This window comes from Lissotriton vulgaris, chromosome 4_1 (assembly GCF_964263255.1).
Source record: "Lissotriton vulgaris chromosome 4_1, aLisVul1.2, whole genome shotgun sequence".
Lineage (NCBI taxonomy): Eukaryota > Metazoa > Chordata > Amphibia > Caudata > Salamandridae > Lissotriton > Lissotriton vulgaris.
The window spans coordinates 1,861,973,028-1,861,990,570 of record NC_141691.1 but is presented as its reverse complement, the minus strand read 5'-3'; positions in this window follow the sequence as shown (position 1 = coordinate 1,861,990,570).

The window sequence follows — 17,543 nt, the reverse complement described above, 5'->3', positions numbered from 1 at the left end:
GTCTCCCTCTGCGCCTACACTTGAGCCTACACTTGTGCCGGTGAGTGAATTAACATTCCAGGATACAGAATCTTTAGTCCATGTTCATTAAAGACCAGCTCAGGACTCTATATGCAAAGTGATTGCTTCCCCAGAAAGTCCAGAGACTGATTCAATTACCTTCCAACAAACGGGATGCATTCTGGTTAATGCAGTCCCTTCAGCAGGAATACAGGAGCTAGAGGGCGCTGGTGCAGGTAAAGCAGGAGCTCTGAGCAGTCAAAAGGAAGATTTAGACTCTTACAGGGAGGATGACCCATTAGACACATTTTTTTCTCTTTCTGATGTTTCTAATACCTCATATGAGGATATTCAGGATAAGGACTGGACTGGAGATGGCAGTGACACTAGTAGCTTTCACTGGAAGGGTGATGCTGACCACTCTCAGCTGAGTTCAGAGACTGTAAAAAAACTGAGAACAATTTCTGTATATCCAACTTTGACTGAAGGTACCTCAGGAGCCATGTCTTGGGACTATTCTTACTCACCAGGCTTAGGAGATAAAAACAACACAACGGACAGAGCGGAGCCCGGCAGCACTGTCACAGCTATCACTTGCCCTGAAGAAATCACGTTAGCTACTATTTGCCAGGTGATGATGGCACATAGGGAGGTGTCAAGGGCTGAAAGCTCCCGTATACAAGGGGCCTGTAGGAAACTACAAAACTCCATCCGCAGGATTGCCAAGACATGTTCGGATTTTTCCTCCAGAATAACTGAAGCCGAAACAAAGATCTCTCAACTTGAAGATGATCTGGCCTCACAGAAATCTAAGGTGGAAACCATTCAATCGATCAGAGACGACACCCTGTTCAAACTGACTGACTTGGAAAACTGGGCCAGCCGCAATACCCTAAGAATTCTGGGAGTCCCGGAGGGCCAAGAAGGCTCTAACATCTGCCAATATGAGATTGAACTCTTTGAGGAAGCCTTCCCGGATCTCTCCCAATGTGATTGGGAGACTCAAATTCAAAGGGCGCATCGCTTTCCATTCAACCATCGCAAATCATGAGGGCAGCCTGACAATCGTCCTTGGGCCATCTTGATCTCCCTGAACAACTTTCTGGTCCGGCAATCTCTGTATGATTTGGCCAAGCCTGACCGTAAAAGACTTGGGAAAGGCTGCAATTTTTTCGTGCACCCTGACTTTTGTCAGAAGAAAGTTGAATTGCGATGGCACCTTAGGCAATTGATCTCTGAATTTCAGGCGAAGGGTGCTCAGATTTTCCTTTTGAACCCGTCCAAATTAAAGGTGATCTATAAAGGGCAAACTCACTTTTTTTAATCAGAGATTCAGGCTACAGAGTACCTATTGTCTATGAAGGCGGGACAAAACCCCTGATTTAGCCCTTAGGACTACTAATGAACTGCAGTTCAATCCATATTCTTGAGATCTCATTGGCTTTTCTTTCTAGCTTGTGTGATTAATGTTTGGGATAGGGAGTTTCCTGCTTTCTCTTGTCTTTTTCTGTTAGACCTGGGCGTTCCCGGTCTTTTAAGGTTTAATAACTTTTTTGCTCATTTTTTCTCTCTTTTTTTTTAGCTGCTCTTCATTGCTCCTGTTTGATATTTTTTTAGTACACCTGGTTTGCAGTGGGGGGAAAGTGGGGTACCCAGCTCAGCATCACCAGGGACCGATGCTCCCCATGCCTCCATTGATGGGGCAGTGAAGGAGTCACGGGTGGGAAGGGGTCAAGGTTAGGGGTTGGGGTTGAGGGGGTGGGTCAAGGAGTGTTTGGTGATGGGGTACAAATAGCTTTTTCACAGGATAGTTATGGCAAACAATATAAAACATTTCTAAAATACTATCTGGCACCAGGTGGTACCTTGAATAGAGACATAGGACTGAAGGGGTTAGGCTCTATTGGGCTGTTCGGGGCTGCTTCTAAGGACGATGGGTAGACATAACTTTATTCAAATTTGTTCACTAAACTGTTGTGGATTAAATGATATAAGAAAGAGAGGGGTTTTAGCTAAACTTATCAGGCACCTGGATAAAGACTTACTATGTCTGCAAGAGACTCACGTATAGTGGAACAACCGTGCCTGGTTGAAGGAAATTGGTCTCAATATGATTGCTTGTTCTCGGCAAGCAACAACCGCTAGGGGGGTAGCTATAATGGCCAGGCAAGGTACCTATATCACAAAGCAAGTGAAGGTGGATAATTTTGGTCGGTGGGCTATTGCTGACATATTGATCACGGGGTCACCTTATACTGTTTGCTCTCTCTACGGTTCTAATCTTGATGACCCTTCTATCGTAAATTTATTGAGCATCGAACTTGCTTTGTGGCCCTTTCCCAAAGTGGTGTGTGGGGATTTTAACATTCACCTGATTTCTAACCTTGACTTATATAGTAATTCCCCATACTTAGGGAGGAAGGGTAAGACAAAGCTATCCGTGGGCTCAGCCATGAGCACGCCTTGGTGGATGTCTGGAAGAGATTGTGTCCGTCTGAACCTGGTTATACTTTCTTCTCAGCTCCCCATTGAAAGTTTGTATGTCTAGATTATTTCTTTGTTTCAGACTCAATTCATGAAGGGGCTGTTTGTGAGCTACACCCAGAGTAATCTCGGACCACAACCCATTCACTTTGCAACTTCCATCCAATAGTTGAAAACCTGTGTCGACAACTTGGACATTTGAGCGGAAGTTACTGCTTGACCATGAGTATTGCAGTCACATGACAAATTGGATAACAGAATTTTTGTCAGAGAAATAAGGGCACAGCCTCCAAGCTAATTGTTTGGGATACCTTTAAGGCAGAAGTGGTATAGGAAATTTGGTCAAGAAGATACTGATCTGGCAGCTTCCTTGGAGCTAGCCAACCAGATTTTCATAACTGGCAGTTTAAGGGCTCAACATTTCATGTCAGCTTTGATTTATATTACACTCCCGGGAAAATTTTGAAATGGTCTAATAACCATGGAAACTCATGAGGTAGATGTGGTACTGTGGCTGCTGATACTACACAAATGTTTTTCTCCTGCTCCAAACTGACAAAATATATTCAAGATATTGAATCTTTTCTTTTCCAGATTACTGGTAAGGCTTTGAGGCTGACACCCACCTTAGTGATCTTGGGGATAGACCAGTCGCAAAAATTTACCATATGGAGTAAGCCAGATGTAGGGTTTTTGTTTATTGCTATGTCCATTCTTTTTTTTTTGGTAAAATTTCTTTATTGCGTTTTCATTGAGAACATCAATATATAACAACAGTCCCACTCAAAACCCCCCTTCCCCCCAATCTGACATTGCTGACTTCCTCAACATACACAGTATCATTGCATCGTCCTGAAAAGGGTATACACAGCCATTTAGCCAACAACCCGTAATAGGGCAGGCGGCGCTTCACCACATCTGTAAATCGTACGTCTATTAAGAGACATTCTGCAAAGCTTGCAACAGCAATACAAAGGTACCGCTTTGAGTTCTATCCCAGCCACTCCCGTCCGTATACCACACCATACACTATCTTTGTGCGGTCACATCGGTGCCCTCTTTGTTCGCCAAGTAAATTTGGTACAAGCCCCAGAAGTTCTTAGGCCTACTAGTGGGGGGCTGCAGTTCACTATAATTTTCAGATTGAGTGCAGCAGTAGAGCATGCCATGTGCCCAGCGTTTTGGTGTTGGCAGCCGGCCTCTCATCCAGCAACAAGCCAGCCTCGGTGGGCCACAAGCAGGCCCATGTCTACTAGACGTCTAATTGCTCTCTGCAGTTTTTTAGTGTACCCTAACAAGGCTACCAGGGGGTCGGGCGTAATTGCTACCTCCGTCAGCTCACTAATATTAGCAAATATCTTTTCCCAAAAGTCCCATACACCAGGGCACTGCCAGGCAAGATGTAAGAAGTCTGCTTCTGGGGCGCTACACCTCTCGCATCGAGCAGAATACCTTAAGCCATACCTACAGAGTCAGGCTGGGGTGTAGTACACCCGATTTAGGAATTTGAAGTGGACCAGCCTATACCGGCCATTGAGGGATACTTTCTTAGTGTTAGTGCAGCAGTATCGCCACGTGTCATCGTCCAGTACAGTGTCTAAGTCAGTCTGCCATGCTAATCGCGCCTTAGTGTATGATTGTTGTGTGCTCGCCTGTGTCAGCTTGTATAGATTGGACAGCAGTTTCCGGGGAGAAGCCGTTTTAATGACATGTGTAAGCTCCGGGACCTCAGGGGGCTCTGCCAAGTCCCCACCCAGTAGGTCGCCCAGAGCGCAGCGCACCCTGTGGAACTGGAATCGTGTCAGAAGTGGGGGCGTGTCGCAAGTTCCCAGTGCTTGTTCCCATGTCTTTGCAACTCCATCAACGAATAGATCTCCCGCCGTTTTTGTGTTCAGTTTATGCAAGGCAGTGACTACTCCCTTTTCCTCAAGCGGGGGCAACCATCTAGCCCAGTCTACTGGCATCTCCGGTGAATATAGCAGCGCACAGTTTTGCCTCTGTAAGAGGCTGTGCCAGGCATGATTAGTGGCTGTTAAAGAGTCCAGTATGCCCGTTCTGCGATCTGGCGATCGGAAGATCGTGTGTTGGAGTGAGTCAGGGCTTGCGAAGAGAGTCTCCATGCGGACATGTGGTATGTTCCGGTCCCCATGCAGCCAAGTGTGTAGATGTGACGCCTGGGCTACTCGGTAGTATGCCTCCAGGTCCGGGGCTCCAAGCCCCCCCATTGAGTATGGCATAGTGAGTGTCGTCCATCGGACACGTGGTTGTCCGCCCGCCCAAGCTAACTTGGTCATCTGTTGTTGCAGCCGTGCAAAGAACGATTTGGGGAGGACCATTGGTATAGTCATGAACAGTAACAAAAATCTGGGGAGCACAACCATTTTCATTACTGATATGCGTCCCATTAAGGACAGAGGGAGTTTGCTCCAGTTAATCACGTCATCTTCTAGCTTGCTAACGGCAGTGCCATAGTTGGCTCTTTCCGCGTCCGTGTGCAACTGAATCCCCAGATAGCGGACCGAGTCTGTGGTCCATTGAAGAGGGTATTTCATTGGTGCTGGTTGCGTGATTGGTGTTAGCAGAAAAGCCAGTGACTTGGTCCAGTTGACCCTCAGGCCAGAGAGCACCCCAAATCGGACCACCTCCCTGAGCACTGATGATAGGTTGTTATCAGGGTCGCGTATATACAGCAGGGTGTCATCTGCGTACATCGACACTATGATCTTATAGCCTGGGAATCCTATGCCCTCGTTTTTGTGGTATTCCCGCAGGGCGCATGCTAGTGGTTCAGCCACCAGGGCATATAGAAGGTGCGAGAGGGGGCATCCCTGCCTAGTTCCTCTACTGACGGAGAAGGAGTCTGTGACTAGGTCTCCCATGCGGAGCTGAGCCCTTGGTTCGTGATATAGCGCCCCTATCATCTGTAGGAATGGCTGCTCTAACCCCATACGCTTCAGTACTTTACGCATAAAAGGCCATGCCACAGAGTCAAAGGCTTTTTCCATATCTAGGAATACGGCCAGTGCCTTCCTATCTAGTCCCACATTTTGAATTGCACCCAGGGCTGTGCGTATATTGTAAACTAGGTTCCTTCCGGGGATAAATCCTGCCTGCTCCGGGGCGACTAGACCATCAGCAAGGAGCGCCAACCGGGTGGCCAGAACCTTGGCAAACAGTTTGGCATCAACATTCAGCAGTGACAAGGGTCTACATGAGCTGCACTTATCATGCGGCTTTCCCAGCTTCAGTAAGGCAACCAAGAGTGCCTCCCTCAAAGAATGTGGCATGCTGCCCTCCACACATATGTCATCGAATAGGGTCGACAGGTGCGGGAGTAGTTGATCCTTAAAAGTTTTGTAGAAGACCGCCGTAAGTCCGTCGGCTCCCGGAGCACTGCCCGATCTCATGCTAGCCAGCGGCTCTAGGATTTCATCCTCTTCGATAGGATGCATAAGGAATTCCCTGTCAGAGTTGGTCAATGTGGGGATGTTGATGTGGCCTAGGTAGTTGTTAATTTTCTCTTCCAGATCGCCGCTCTTAGAGCAGTACAGGTCCGAGCAGTATCCTTTAAAGACCTCAGCTATGTTCCTTTCGTCTGAAATCGGTTCTCCCGCGGTGGAATTTACCACTGTGACATGCTGGCGCCGTCTTGCACCCTTCAAGAGGTTGGCCAGTACCGCACTCGGCCACTCCCCCTCGCCATACACTCTAGCTGTGGAATATTTGCTCATGTGTCTGGCCTCCCTGTCTGCTTCTTCGTGACATTCCACTAACAGAGTCTTAATCTCTTCTCTCACAGTGTCATCTGCAAGGGTACGCTGTCTGCGCTCCAGCCTATCTAGTTGTTCCTCAAGGTCCGCCAGCCTCCGCCGAATGGACTTGAGTATGCCCGAGTGCTTTGACATCGCAACTCCTCGGATATAGACCTTGAAGGCCTCCCAGACCACCTGGAAGCTCTCAACCGAGCCTATGTTGTTTTCGAAAAATATATCTACGGCCTCAGCCAGCTCTCCCCTAAACACTGGGTCCAACAGAGAGTTAGGCGGTATAGATTTGCCTGGAATGCGTAGTTCCAACAGCACTGGTGAGTGATCGGATAGTGTTCTGGGCAGAACCCTCCAGTCTCTTATTCGGTCAAAGTGGGAGGAGGGAGCAAGCCAGTAGTCTATCCTGGTGTGGACATTGTGATATGCTAAGTAGTGCGTGTACCCTCCTTGTTGAGGATTTCGTGAGCGCCATACATCCCCCAATCCCAGGCAAGTTATTGCACTCTGCACCTCCAGTGCAGCAGCAGCGGGTCTGTGAGTAGGACCGGATGATCTGTCCAGGGTCGGGTTCATAGTAAGGTTGAAGTCTCCCCCCCATAATAGCAAGTTTCTCTGGTCAAATTGCTTGACCTTGGCGGCAAGGGTCTTATAGAATTCTGGTGAGTCAAAGTTGGGGCCATAGGTATTGACTACCGTGAAATCTATGGTAGGGCTATAACATCTGGATATAGCAAATCTGCCTTCAGCATCTGTCTCCAGTGTTTGTATCTGCAATTTGGACTTGGGGTTCACCCATGTCAAAACCCCTCTGGAGCTGGAAGTAAACCCCGCTGCTGAGATATTACCCTCCAGCCTTCTGCATCTAAGCATGTGACTGTGTGTAGGGAGATGCGTCTCCTGGAGGAGGACAACGTCTATGTGTTGGCACTGTAAATAACTGAGGACCTTTCTGACTTTGCGGTGGTCATTCAGGCCACGAACATTCCAGGTGATAGCTTTTAGTCTAGGTGTGTGTGACATCCCCCCATCTGTGGTGGTGTCAGCCATAGCGCAACAAGGTTGGGCATAAATGGAGCAAATTTGTATCAGTGCATGTCACAGTCACAGAGTGCAAAGTCAGATTGATCAGATTCCCAAGAGTTGCATAACAAACTTCTCTCAAACAGGACGGTACCATCTGTTGTTGTGCGTAACCCAGTTTATCTTTCCTAGAAGAGCAAGGTTTCCCCTTCCCCTTAGTCTCCCCTCCCCCCACCCACAGCCGATCAGCCCCAACACGGCCTCTTATCCCCCCCAGGACCCCTCCAGTCCCCTCCCACAGCTTACCAACCCCACCTTGGCCTAGCATGTCAGTGTGCCCCCCCAATACACTCCCAATAAACTCAGGAAATCTCCAAAGGGGACCAACAGTGCACACAGCGCAAGGGCCGAGGTTGCCAGGTGTAGTAGTCGTAACTTCAGTTGGTGCCTGCGCAATCATCGCCCCAGCGCCATCGCCAAAGATTGTCAACCCAATGCGAGCCGTCAGGGTATTATTAAACTATAATAACATATCCTCAGTTCAATGTGCCTACCGCCCAGAGCCCTCCGAGCAGGATCCAGTGATCAATCTAAACCAGTATGTAATTTGTATGTAGTAGCTCATCAAGTGCATACATTCTAAGTGTGGTAGTAATAGGTAAAGCGGAACAGTCTCACCCACAGGTCGTATCCTCTGGACTCCCGCGGTCCCCCCATAGAGTCGTGAATAATGTGCACTCAGGAGCCCGGAAGCTTCATGTGTCGATGCCGAGCCCCAAGTCCAGGTCGGGGCGCCCAGCAAACAGTCAAGTCTCAGCGCAGAGCACAACCCCTAGACCGTGTAATACTTCTAGTCTTGTTTCTCCAGTTGGCTGTTGTGTTCCTCATCGTCGTTCTGACTCCTGGGGCTATCCCTTCGTTCTTTGGTCCAAACTTTCAATGCTTTTTGGAGGTCTTTAGGGTCCGTGAAAATGTGTGAATGGCCTTGCCGATTAATTCTCAGTTTTTCTGGATATAGCATGGCGTAGTCCAGTCCAAGGTCACAGAGCTGTTTATTGTATGGAGCAAAGGGCCTCCGTTCTTCTTGTACCTTCTAATTCTAATTTCTAATTTAAAATACTTGTAAAGCGCAGCATACACCTTGCGGTTTCTTGGCGCTGGGGAGATCGGCAACTGAGGTGAAAACAAGAAGACCAGGGAGAGAAGAAAGGGATATTTGAAGGGGTTTAAGTGGGGAAGGCTTGGCTGAAAAGGAACGTTTTCAGATCTCTGCGAAAGGGGAGATACTGGGTGGCAGACCGGAGGTGGTCAGGAAGTGAGTTCCAAAAGGTTGGAGCTAGGGTGGAGAAATTAGCCCCGCCCCACTTTTTGCGAGTGAAGCGAGGGATCTGGAGGAGGGACCTGGAGGAAGATCGAAGTTCTCTTGTGGGTAAATAGGACTTGATTAGTGAGGAGATGAAGGCAGGGGCGGAGCCCTGGCGGGCCTGGAAGACCATGCACCCGATCTTGAATAGGGCCCGTTCCTTTATGGGGAGCCAGTGAAGCTCTCTAAGAAGGGGGGTGGAGTGGTGATAACGAGGGAGGCCGTACACAAGCCGGGCTGCTTGATTCTGGACGGTCTGGAGTCTACGCAAACTGTAAGCGGGGATACCGTGGTAAAGAGCGTTTGCGTAGTCCAATTTTGATATCACGAGTGCGGCCATAATGATCTTAAGTGCCTGGGGGGAAAAGAAGCGGGAGACAGTGCGGATAGTGCGGAGAGAAAGGAAACAGGAGGACACCACAGAACTGATTTGTGAGTGGAGAGTGAGTTGGCTGTTTATTTTGACACCAAGTGTTTTGACCGTGGTGGAGGGGGTCGGTGCAGAGCCAAGAGAAGGGGGCCAGAAGAGAGAGTTCCAGGGACTGGATGAACCACCGGTGAGAACCAGCTCGATTTTATCCGGGTTCAGCTTAAGGTGGTTGTGGTTCATCCAGTCACTGATGAATGTCATGGTTGACCTTCGCAGTGAAGTCCGGATACAAAGAGATGTCATGTCCTTCATATTGCAGTGCCTTCTTTTCCCGGGCTATCCGCAGGGCTGTGTCTCTATCTCTATAATTCAGAAGATTGGTAATGATCGGCCTCGGGGAAGCCCCCGGCCGCGGGCACAGGCCCAGCGTGCGGTGCGCTCTCTCTACAATGAACATCGGCGATAATACGTCAGCTCCCAGCAGCGTGGTCAGCAGCTTCTCAACGAATAGCTCAATTTTCCCGGTTTGAGTAGTCTCTGACACTCCTGTGATTCGTATGTTCGATCTACGGGAGCGGGCTTCCAAGTCTTCCGATTTATCTTGAATGACCTGCAAGATTCTGTCATGCTGCTTCCGATCTTTATCCTGTTCCGATTAAGCTTCTTCCACTTCTGTTATGCGCCTCTCCGCCATGTCCAGGCGCTCCGCATGTTTATCCACTCTTTCTGACATGCGGTCCATGCAATAAGAGAGCGCATCAATTTTAGAGCCCATGGATGTCATGATGTCTTGTAGGCCCTTTTCCATCGTGACCAGCAGATCTTTAATGTCTGCGTAAGTCAAGCCTTCTGCCCCTCTGGCCTGTGGCGTAGTCTCCATTTCCTGCACTTCTGGGGCCTTAGTGCGACGTTGTTTGACGGGTAGTTTAGTTTGGGTTTTGTCTCCTTTGCCCATGTTGCCCTCGAGGCCCTGAGTAACTCCTGGTCAGAATTGGCCCCTGTGACACCTACGGATGTAACATGCCCAATTAGTATCGAAATTCCTGGTAGTATAATATCGTGGAATATAGCGGGTCTTGCCCCAAACATTAATGACGCAGACTGGCGATCAGTAACCATGACCCACTCCATCATAGCTCTCCAGGAAACATGGGCCAGCGAGCAATCCCATTTGTTAGGATATAAACATTTTTTACTCCGGCAGTTCCTAGCAAAATGGGTAGACATAAGGGAGGGTTGTTGATCTATTCAGGTCCTACTGTCCTTGGGAGCTTTTTGGATTGTCCATACTATCAAATACTAATGGTAACATGGGGATCTCTGAAAAATTTAGCTATAATTAACTTCTATAATAACATCCCGATAGTACATGTGGAAACCACAATCAAGAAATTGTCAGGCACCCTTAAGATGATCGAAGATAGCTGTACCGGGGATTTGGCTCTTATGTGGGTAGGGGACTTTTATTGTCCCTTATGTCCAAGGAGTCTACAGAGTGTGTGTGGCTGGGCAGATGAAAACTTAGGGGCGTCAAGCCATTTTGCCCATACAAAACTAGGGGACATGCTCAACAACTTATTGGTGGACCATTCTATTGTATTTATTAATTAAGTTTGTTCCGTGCCTAAAACATTTACACCCACCTTTAACGCAAGAGGGGCAAAATCAATTATTGATTTTACCTTACATTTGTCACGCTATGCCCCACTAGTCACTAAATGGGAGACACTCATAAGTGGCATTAGTGATCATTACCCTATCTCAGTTATCTGTAAGCTAAATCTGGATGCGCCGCCCCTCAATATTCAATGCAATTATGACCTTAACCCCATTCTTGGTCAGCGTAACGGATTTTGCATTAAATGGGAGAAGTTAATTCCAGAGAGTTTCCTAAAAAATCTAGTGACCATTTCCCAAAAGGAAATCAATACGTGCTTGACTCTAGAAGAGGACGAAGAACATGTTTTGGACTCCTTCAATAAAATCTGCTGTTCAATTAAACACCCCTTGACCAGAAACCCGCGCAATATAGTCAAGAGAACCCCTGGGTGGTTTGATCCAAACTGCACTAGGGCACTGAGGGAACTTAAACAAGCACTGCATGCTACCCCGTTAAACAGAGCACAGGTACAAATGGCAAGGCGTAACTACTGCGTCGTCTTGGCTAGAAGAGAGAAAGATATAAAAGCTGAAGCTTGGGAAGCCCTCCACGCAGCCGCAATACAAAAGGACACTGTTGCCTTCTGGAAGGCTGTGAACGCTCCCTTTTACCAAGATGACCATGGCCCTCGTTTAGATAATGCCATTATGGCTCAGGAGTGGGTGTGTCATTTCCAAGCCCTGTATGGCACGCCGGTTCTCCCTGTACCTTCCCCCGAAACAGCAATAATCACGGAGGTTGTAGATTGCCCGTTCCCCTTAGATATTCAATTCAAACTGGAGAAGGTCTATAAAGCCTTAAGGGAAAGCTCAGCCTCTAAAGCACCAGGACCAGACTCTGTCCCTATTGACATGTTTAAAATGTATCCAGACCTGTGGGTTCCTCTACTCACTAGAGTCCTGAATTGCATGGGCAAAAGAGGTTTTATTCCAACATGGAAGGAGGCAATCTTGGTCCCGATTTACAAAAAGGGGGACAGGAATGATCCTGCCTGCTATCGGCCCATCTCTTTGTTAGATGGCTTTATGAAGATGGCAGGCAGGGTCATCCTTGCTCGCATTCAGGACTGGCTAGAGGGACAGGAAGTGCTATCACCTTTCCAGTATGGGTTTAGGGGAGGGCGGGGGACAATTGAGCAGGGGCTAAATCTCTCCCTAACTATCTCTAAATATATACACGCAAAGAAAACCAACCTATACGTGACATTTGTGGACCTCAGCTCTGCATTTGATTGCGTTTTGCACGACAATTTCTGGAAGACTTTGAGGGACATTGGGTTGGACAATAAAATAATAGATTACATTAGAGAGCTCTATGCTGAGGCGGTGCACGAGTAAGATATGGCCAGAGGGGGGAATGCACTGAGCTCTTTAAGATTAATAGAGGGGTAAGGCAGGGCTGCATATTGGCTCCCTTGCTATTTAACCTCTATATTAATGGGGTGGGTTCTTGCTTAACACAACAGTATTACGATTATCCTGTAATCAAAGGCAAAACCATCCCCATTCTACTCTACGCTGATGACACGGCTATCCTCTCGCAGACAAAGGTGGGTCTTCAGAAAGTCGTACAGTCCTTCACTAACTTCATGAAGATCAGAGAGTTACGTGTAAATGTCTCAAAGACGTTTACCATGTCGTGCGGCCCAAACAAACAAAGATCACCATGTCCAATTACTTTAGATGAAAGGAGGGTGGAGTTAGCCGACATCTTTTGTTATTTGGGGGTTCATTTTGATAGGCAAGGCACGTGGAAGCCTGCTGTGAATGCAAGGACCCTGGCATTTAATAGAGCAATTGGTGCTCTTATGAGCTTTGCAAAAAAAATAGGGAACAGGCCAGTCAGGGAGCTCCTCCAAATATTCAAATCGAAATGTGTGGCTATTGGGACCTATGGGGCGGGCATTTGGGGCTGGCAGCAAGTGGAGGCGATACAGCGAATCGAGAATAGGTTCCTGCGATTTATAACAGCTACATCGAAGAGCACTCCTATATATGTCTTACATGCCGAAGTTGCTCTCCTTCACATCACAGACATTATAAAACTTGCCCCTGTTTTACTTTGGCATAATGTCTGGACCAACCCTGCCACAGAATTGAATAGATCTATTATAGAGAACTGCTTAAGTTGTGATGGGATGAAAAATATTAAATGGCTTAGTTAAATCAAGAACTTTGTCAGCGAGATTGGTCATCCTGAATATTTTACCGACCCAGCCTCACTGGAACAGCTCTCGCGATCCATGTTAAAAAAGATTTTGTTGGAACATTTGGAATTGCAAAGGTGTAAGGGTGAAAGGAATAAAAAAATCTGTCATGAGCAACGACGAAGTGACATCTCAGAGGGGCCCTCAGTTGTATCTTGTAATAGATCATCCCCTACAGCATCGTAGGCTCCTGACATACTTTCGCCTGGAAACCTTTTGTAGACTTGTATCATTTCCGAATTGCAATGACTGGGCGAGAGTAAAAAGGTGGTGTCCTTGTGATGACAAATTATTCCAATCAAATATACACTGCACTCTTTTTTGCACTTTATACAGCCACTTTAGACGACAAATCTTAAAACCCCTCCTGTTAACCTGGGGCCTAAGGAAAGCAAGAGACGCCTATAATAAACTTAGGTCTTTAGACGATTGTTTTACCATCAGCACAGTGAGCCTCTACTTGAACACAATTTTAAGAGTGAGAAGGACCACGGTCATGGGATAGCAAGAGTTAAGTAAGTATTTTTAACTACTATGTATTTTAATTGATTGCATTGTTTTATCTTTTTTTAACTTCTTTTTATTATTTTAAAAAATCTATCTTTAGTAATGTTTAATTCTGAATGGAAAAGATGGAATTTCAACTGTGATTTTATTTGTATACTTTTATGAATTGTGAATTCAATTTGAATAAAGTCTTTGAACTTGAACTTGAACTCCTGGTCAGATCTCTCGCAGTGCCAAGCCTACATCATGCCGTGTGATCAGCCACACAGCACTCTGGCCAGTCAGCAGAAGCCACTCCAACCGGTTCACGCAGTAGACTCGGGCCTATTGGACGCTGCCAGGCCACCCTACCAGGACTATCTTCACTGGGGATCCGGATAGATAGCGCTTCTCCCTGCTGCTCCTCTAGGCCGGCACAAGGGTCACACCACCAAGACGCCACCAAGATGGGCCACCCTCACCGCCTGTGATCGTATAGTGCTGCCTGGTCATTCCTCTTGCAACAGCCACGCCGTCCCCACGTGGGCTCGCCAAGCTGCCACCAGTATCAAGGCTCCCGGGGGCCCCACCGCTCAGCTCCAGAGGTCGTGTGTTACCACCATATAGGCTCTGGGCCACTTAAATAATGCCCGGAAAGTTCAGCAACAGCAACGGGACATCGTGCGGTTCCGCAGAATGGGGGGGAGGGCAGAGGGGCTCCAGCAATCCGAGTCTCGGGTCTTCAAGCTTGACTCCGATTGCGTGCCTCCAAACTGCCCATGGGAGACTCCCCCTCCAAGCGTGCAGGACAATGCTGTCTGTACAGCTCCAACCCGATCCCCTCCTGTGCCTCAGTTGCTGCCCTCTGGCTCCTGCAGCCTTTCGCCGCCTTACCGGGTTGCCGCCCCGCCGGGCTGCCGCACGTCAGGGCACGTACGCCGGCTGGTGTCAAAATCCAGGTCGGGGATGAGCGGCCTAGGGTGCCGGCCCCTGCTCTCTCGCTGCCGACAACCCTGTATGCCATAGCGTCTCCGTTGTGGCTCGTTCCGGGCAGCAGTGGACTCCGGTCGAGTGTGCGTACCACTTTAGCCCCTCAGGCTCCATGTGAACAGGATTTTTAAAAGGATTATTCAGGCGCTGGCGCGGAGCTCCGGAATCAAGCGTCCGCCATCAGCACTGGCAAGCTCCGCCCCCCTGCTATGTCCATTCTTAGAGCAGGTATTAACTCTCAATGGATCAGTCCTGATTCCCCTAACTTTATAAAGTGGATGGCCCGGCTGTTGGTTGGCAATTTATAATATGGAATTAGCAGCGTGCAGCCTAAAAGGACGTTGAAGATGTGAAATGGGCCGGAAAATATGGGCTCCGATCACGGACTCGATATGATGAATTGTCCTTTTTTTCATTTTCATTTTGTTTATCACCTGTTTTTCTTTTCTTTTTGGGATTCTGAGTTAGCCTTTCATTCCCTGTCTTTTTTTTCTTCTCTTTTTGGGCTTTGCTGTATTAAACATTGTTGATAATTTTAAATTATGTTTTGCAATATTTTTTTGTGTAAGATGGATTTCAAAATGCTAAATAAAATTTTAAAAAAAGAAAAGAAAAAAAAGCAAATTTACACGTTTTGATTTCAGCTGTTAGATCTTTAGCTGAAAATCTCTCCAATACTAATTCAAGCCTGTGATCATGTTCCTGTTTGTCAGGTCCCATAACTAGAATATTGACCTCAAAGTATGATACCCTTTTATGTCTTTGAACAAAAAAGTGCATCAAGTGATGGAACACAGCAGGCGCAGAAACTAGCCCAAATGACATACATACAAATCTGTAAAGTCCAAAAGGGGAAATAAAAGATGTCAAATTCTCATCAATCTCAGGAAGTGAAAACTTGTCCACAACTATATTTTTGTTTAAATCTTTAAGATCAAAACACAATCTTATCCTGCCATCAGACTTCCTAGCAACTACCAAGGGCACCAATCATTCCACACACTAGATTGCCTCAATGATACCATCTTTCGCTAATCTGTTTATCTCTTTTGACACATTATCCTTCATGTTTACAGGTATGCTTCTTACTTTATGACACACCAATTTTGCATGATCCTTCAACAGAAGTTTGTGCAAAAATAAACACAATTTCCCCACAGTTCCCCAAAACACTTTGGGAAATCATTTAAGTAACTCATCTTCCATGTGCACTACTGTGTCACCCACTAACAAAACTTCATCCTTACCAATGGGCTTAAGTGTGATTCCCAAAGCTCCTTGATCATGTCAGCCCAAAACTAAAGGACCTTTTCCCCCACATGCAATGTGTCTTCTGTGTTTCTACCCATGAATTCAAAAGTAAGAGTTCTAAACCCTACAATAGGAATTCTTTCACATGTGAAGGTAACTGGGTGAATGTCATTGGGATCTAACTTATCCTTTTACAAATGTGTCCTCCCACACTGAGCAGTGCACAACAGTGCACAGTGAGCCGGAGTTGGTTACAATTTTTATCTCCGCCCCTCCAATATACTTCATACAAGTCAGCTTAGTTTTTTCAAATGAGCCAACATTGAGTACCTAGACCATCAATGCTCAAAATACTTACAGTACTCGTTTGTTCCTTATCATCCTCTTCTTCAACATCTGAACCATTCACAACACATTTTACTTTCACATTCCCACTCTTTTCCCTGCACACCCTTGCAAAATGACCTAAGATTCGACAATAAGAACATTTTAACCTAATCGCTGGACAATTCCTTTCTCTAGCAAAATGACCCTTGTTCCCACATCTAAAACAGTTAGGGTGCTTGTTCATACCAGAATTGTCACTCAGAGCCTCAACACTAGAATCTTTTGAAGGCTGTTTTCTGCTGATATCCTCTTTTTTTTAGAAGGACCCAGAAACTCTGTATTATGGAACTTGGTTCAACAGACTTAGAACTCTTTATTGCAGCTTGAGCACACCCTTAAGACATTTCCACTTTTTTGACAATTGCAATGGTTTCCTTGAATGATGCATAACCTCTCTTGTGTGCTAGAGTTATTTGTATGTATAATGATCTGATCCCAGAAAAGTTCTTCTCACAATGATCCAAATTTACAAGAATCAGCCAACTGCTTAAGGGTGGACACCTAATACTCCACTGTTTCCAATTTGTTCTGTTTCCTTTCGAGTTTTTTTAAATAAGTAAATAGCAGCACAAACAACTGGTTTGTAATAGCAATCTAAATATTACAAGGCATGCTGCAACACATCAATGTCTTCTGCAGACCTAGGTTTCTTTTCCATTTGCCTATAAACTCGTAGGCCCTCAGGACCTAAATTGTTCTGTTAAATGTTCTTCTCCGAAGTAAAGTGTGCTCTTTGCCTGCTAAGTTAGCACACAAGGAGTATTTAATCGGGTGTGTGCATTACCGCAGACACGCAGGATAAGTATAAAATCATTTACATCCAATCCCGAGTGTGCATCACTGCAGACACGCACTTGCACAGTAAGATATGGATTACTCACAAGGTGCTGGGAAAGCTTCAATACATCCAACCCAGTATGAGCATCACCATAAACACACAGGGGCAGATTTACAAGCCCCTTGCGCCACTTTTGCGTCAATTTTAACATGGGAAAAGTGACACAAAAGTGGCGCAAGGGACTTGTAAATCTGCCCCACAGTGTTTAGGGCACAGTGAGATCAAAATGTGTTTACTCAGGTGCCAATTACTAGTAATCATAACAAAATTAACACTGCATGTTTGATATGGTGTGCACATCACCCTAGGCACACACACAGTCCTGCTAATGCATTGTAAACGCAAGCGATGTGGCCCATTAGAAAAAAAATGGCTGCAATGTCACATTGCTTAAAAGAAATCTACCTCAACTTAAACTGGCTGAGTGGATGTGGCGATGCATCACTCGTCACGCTCTCCTCCTCCGTGAAGCTCACCCCCAAGTCTAGCGACACTCCATTGCCTCACCACAGAGATTGTACCTGAAGGTTTCGCCTCCCAAAATTCCCCAAATCATCAGAACTGCTTCCTGACGTCAAACCCAGTTCGTGCAGCAGGAGGAAATGCCTCCAGTACTCACACATGGTCTGTGCTGCTCGCTCTCACCCTTGAATAAATCCTCCAGCCCTTTGTTCCAGGCAAAGTCCTATCCGGTTCCAACCACCAAAAAGAGGTGCAAGTA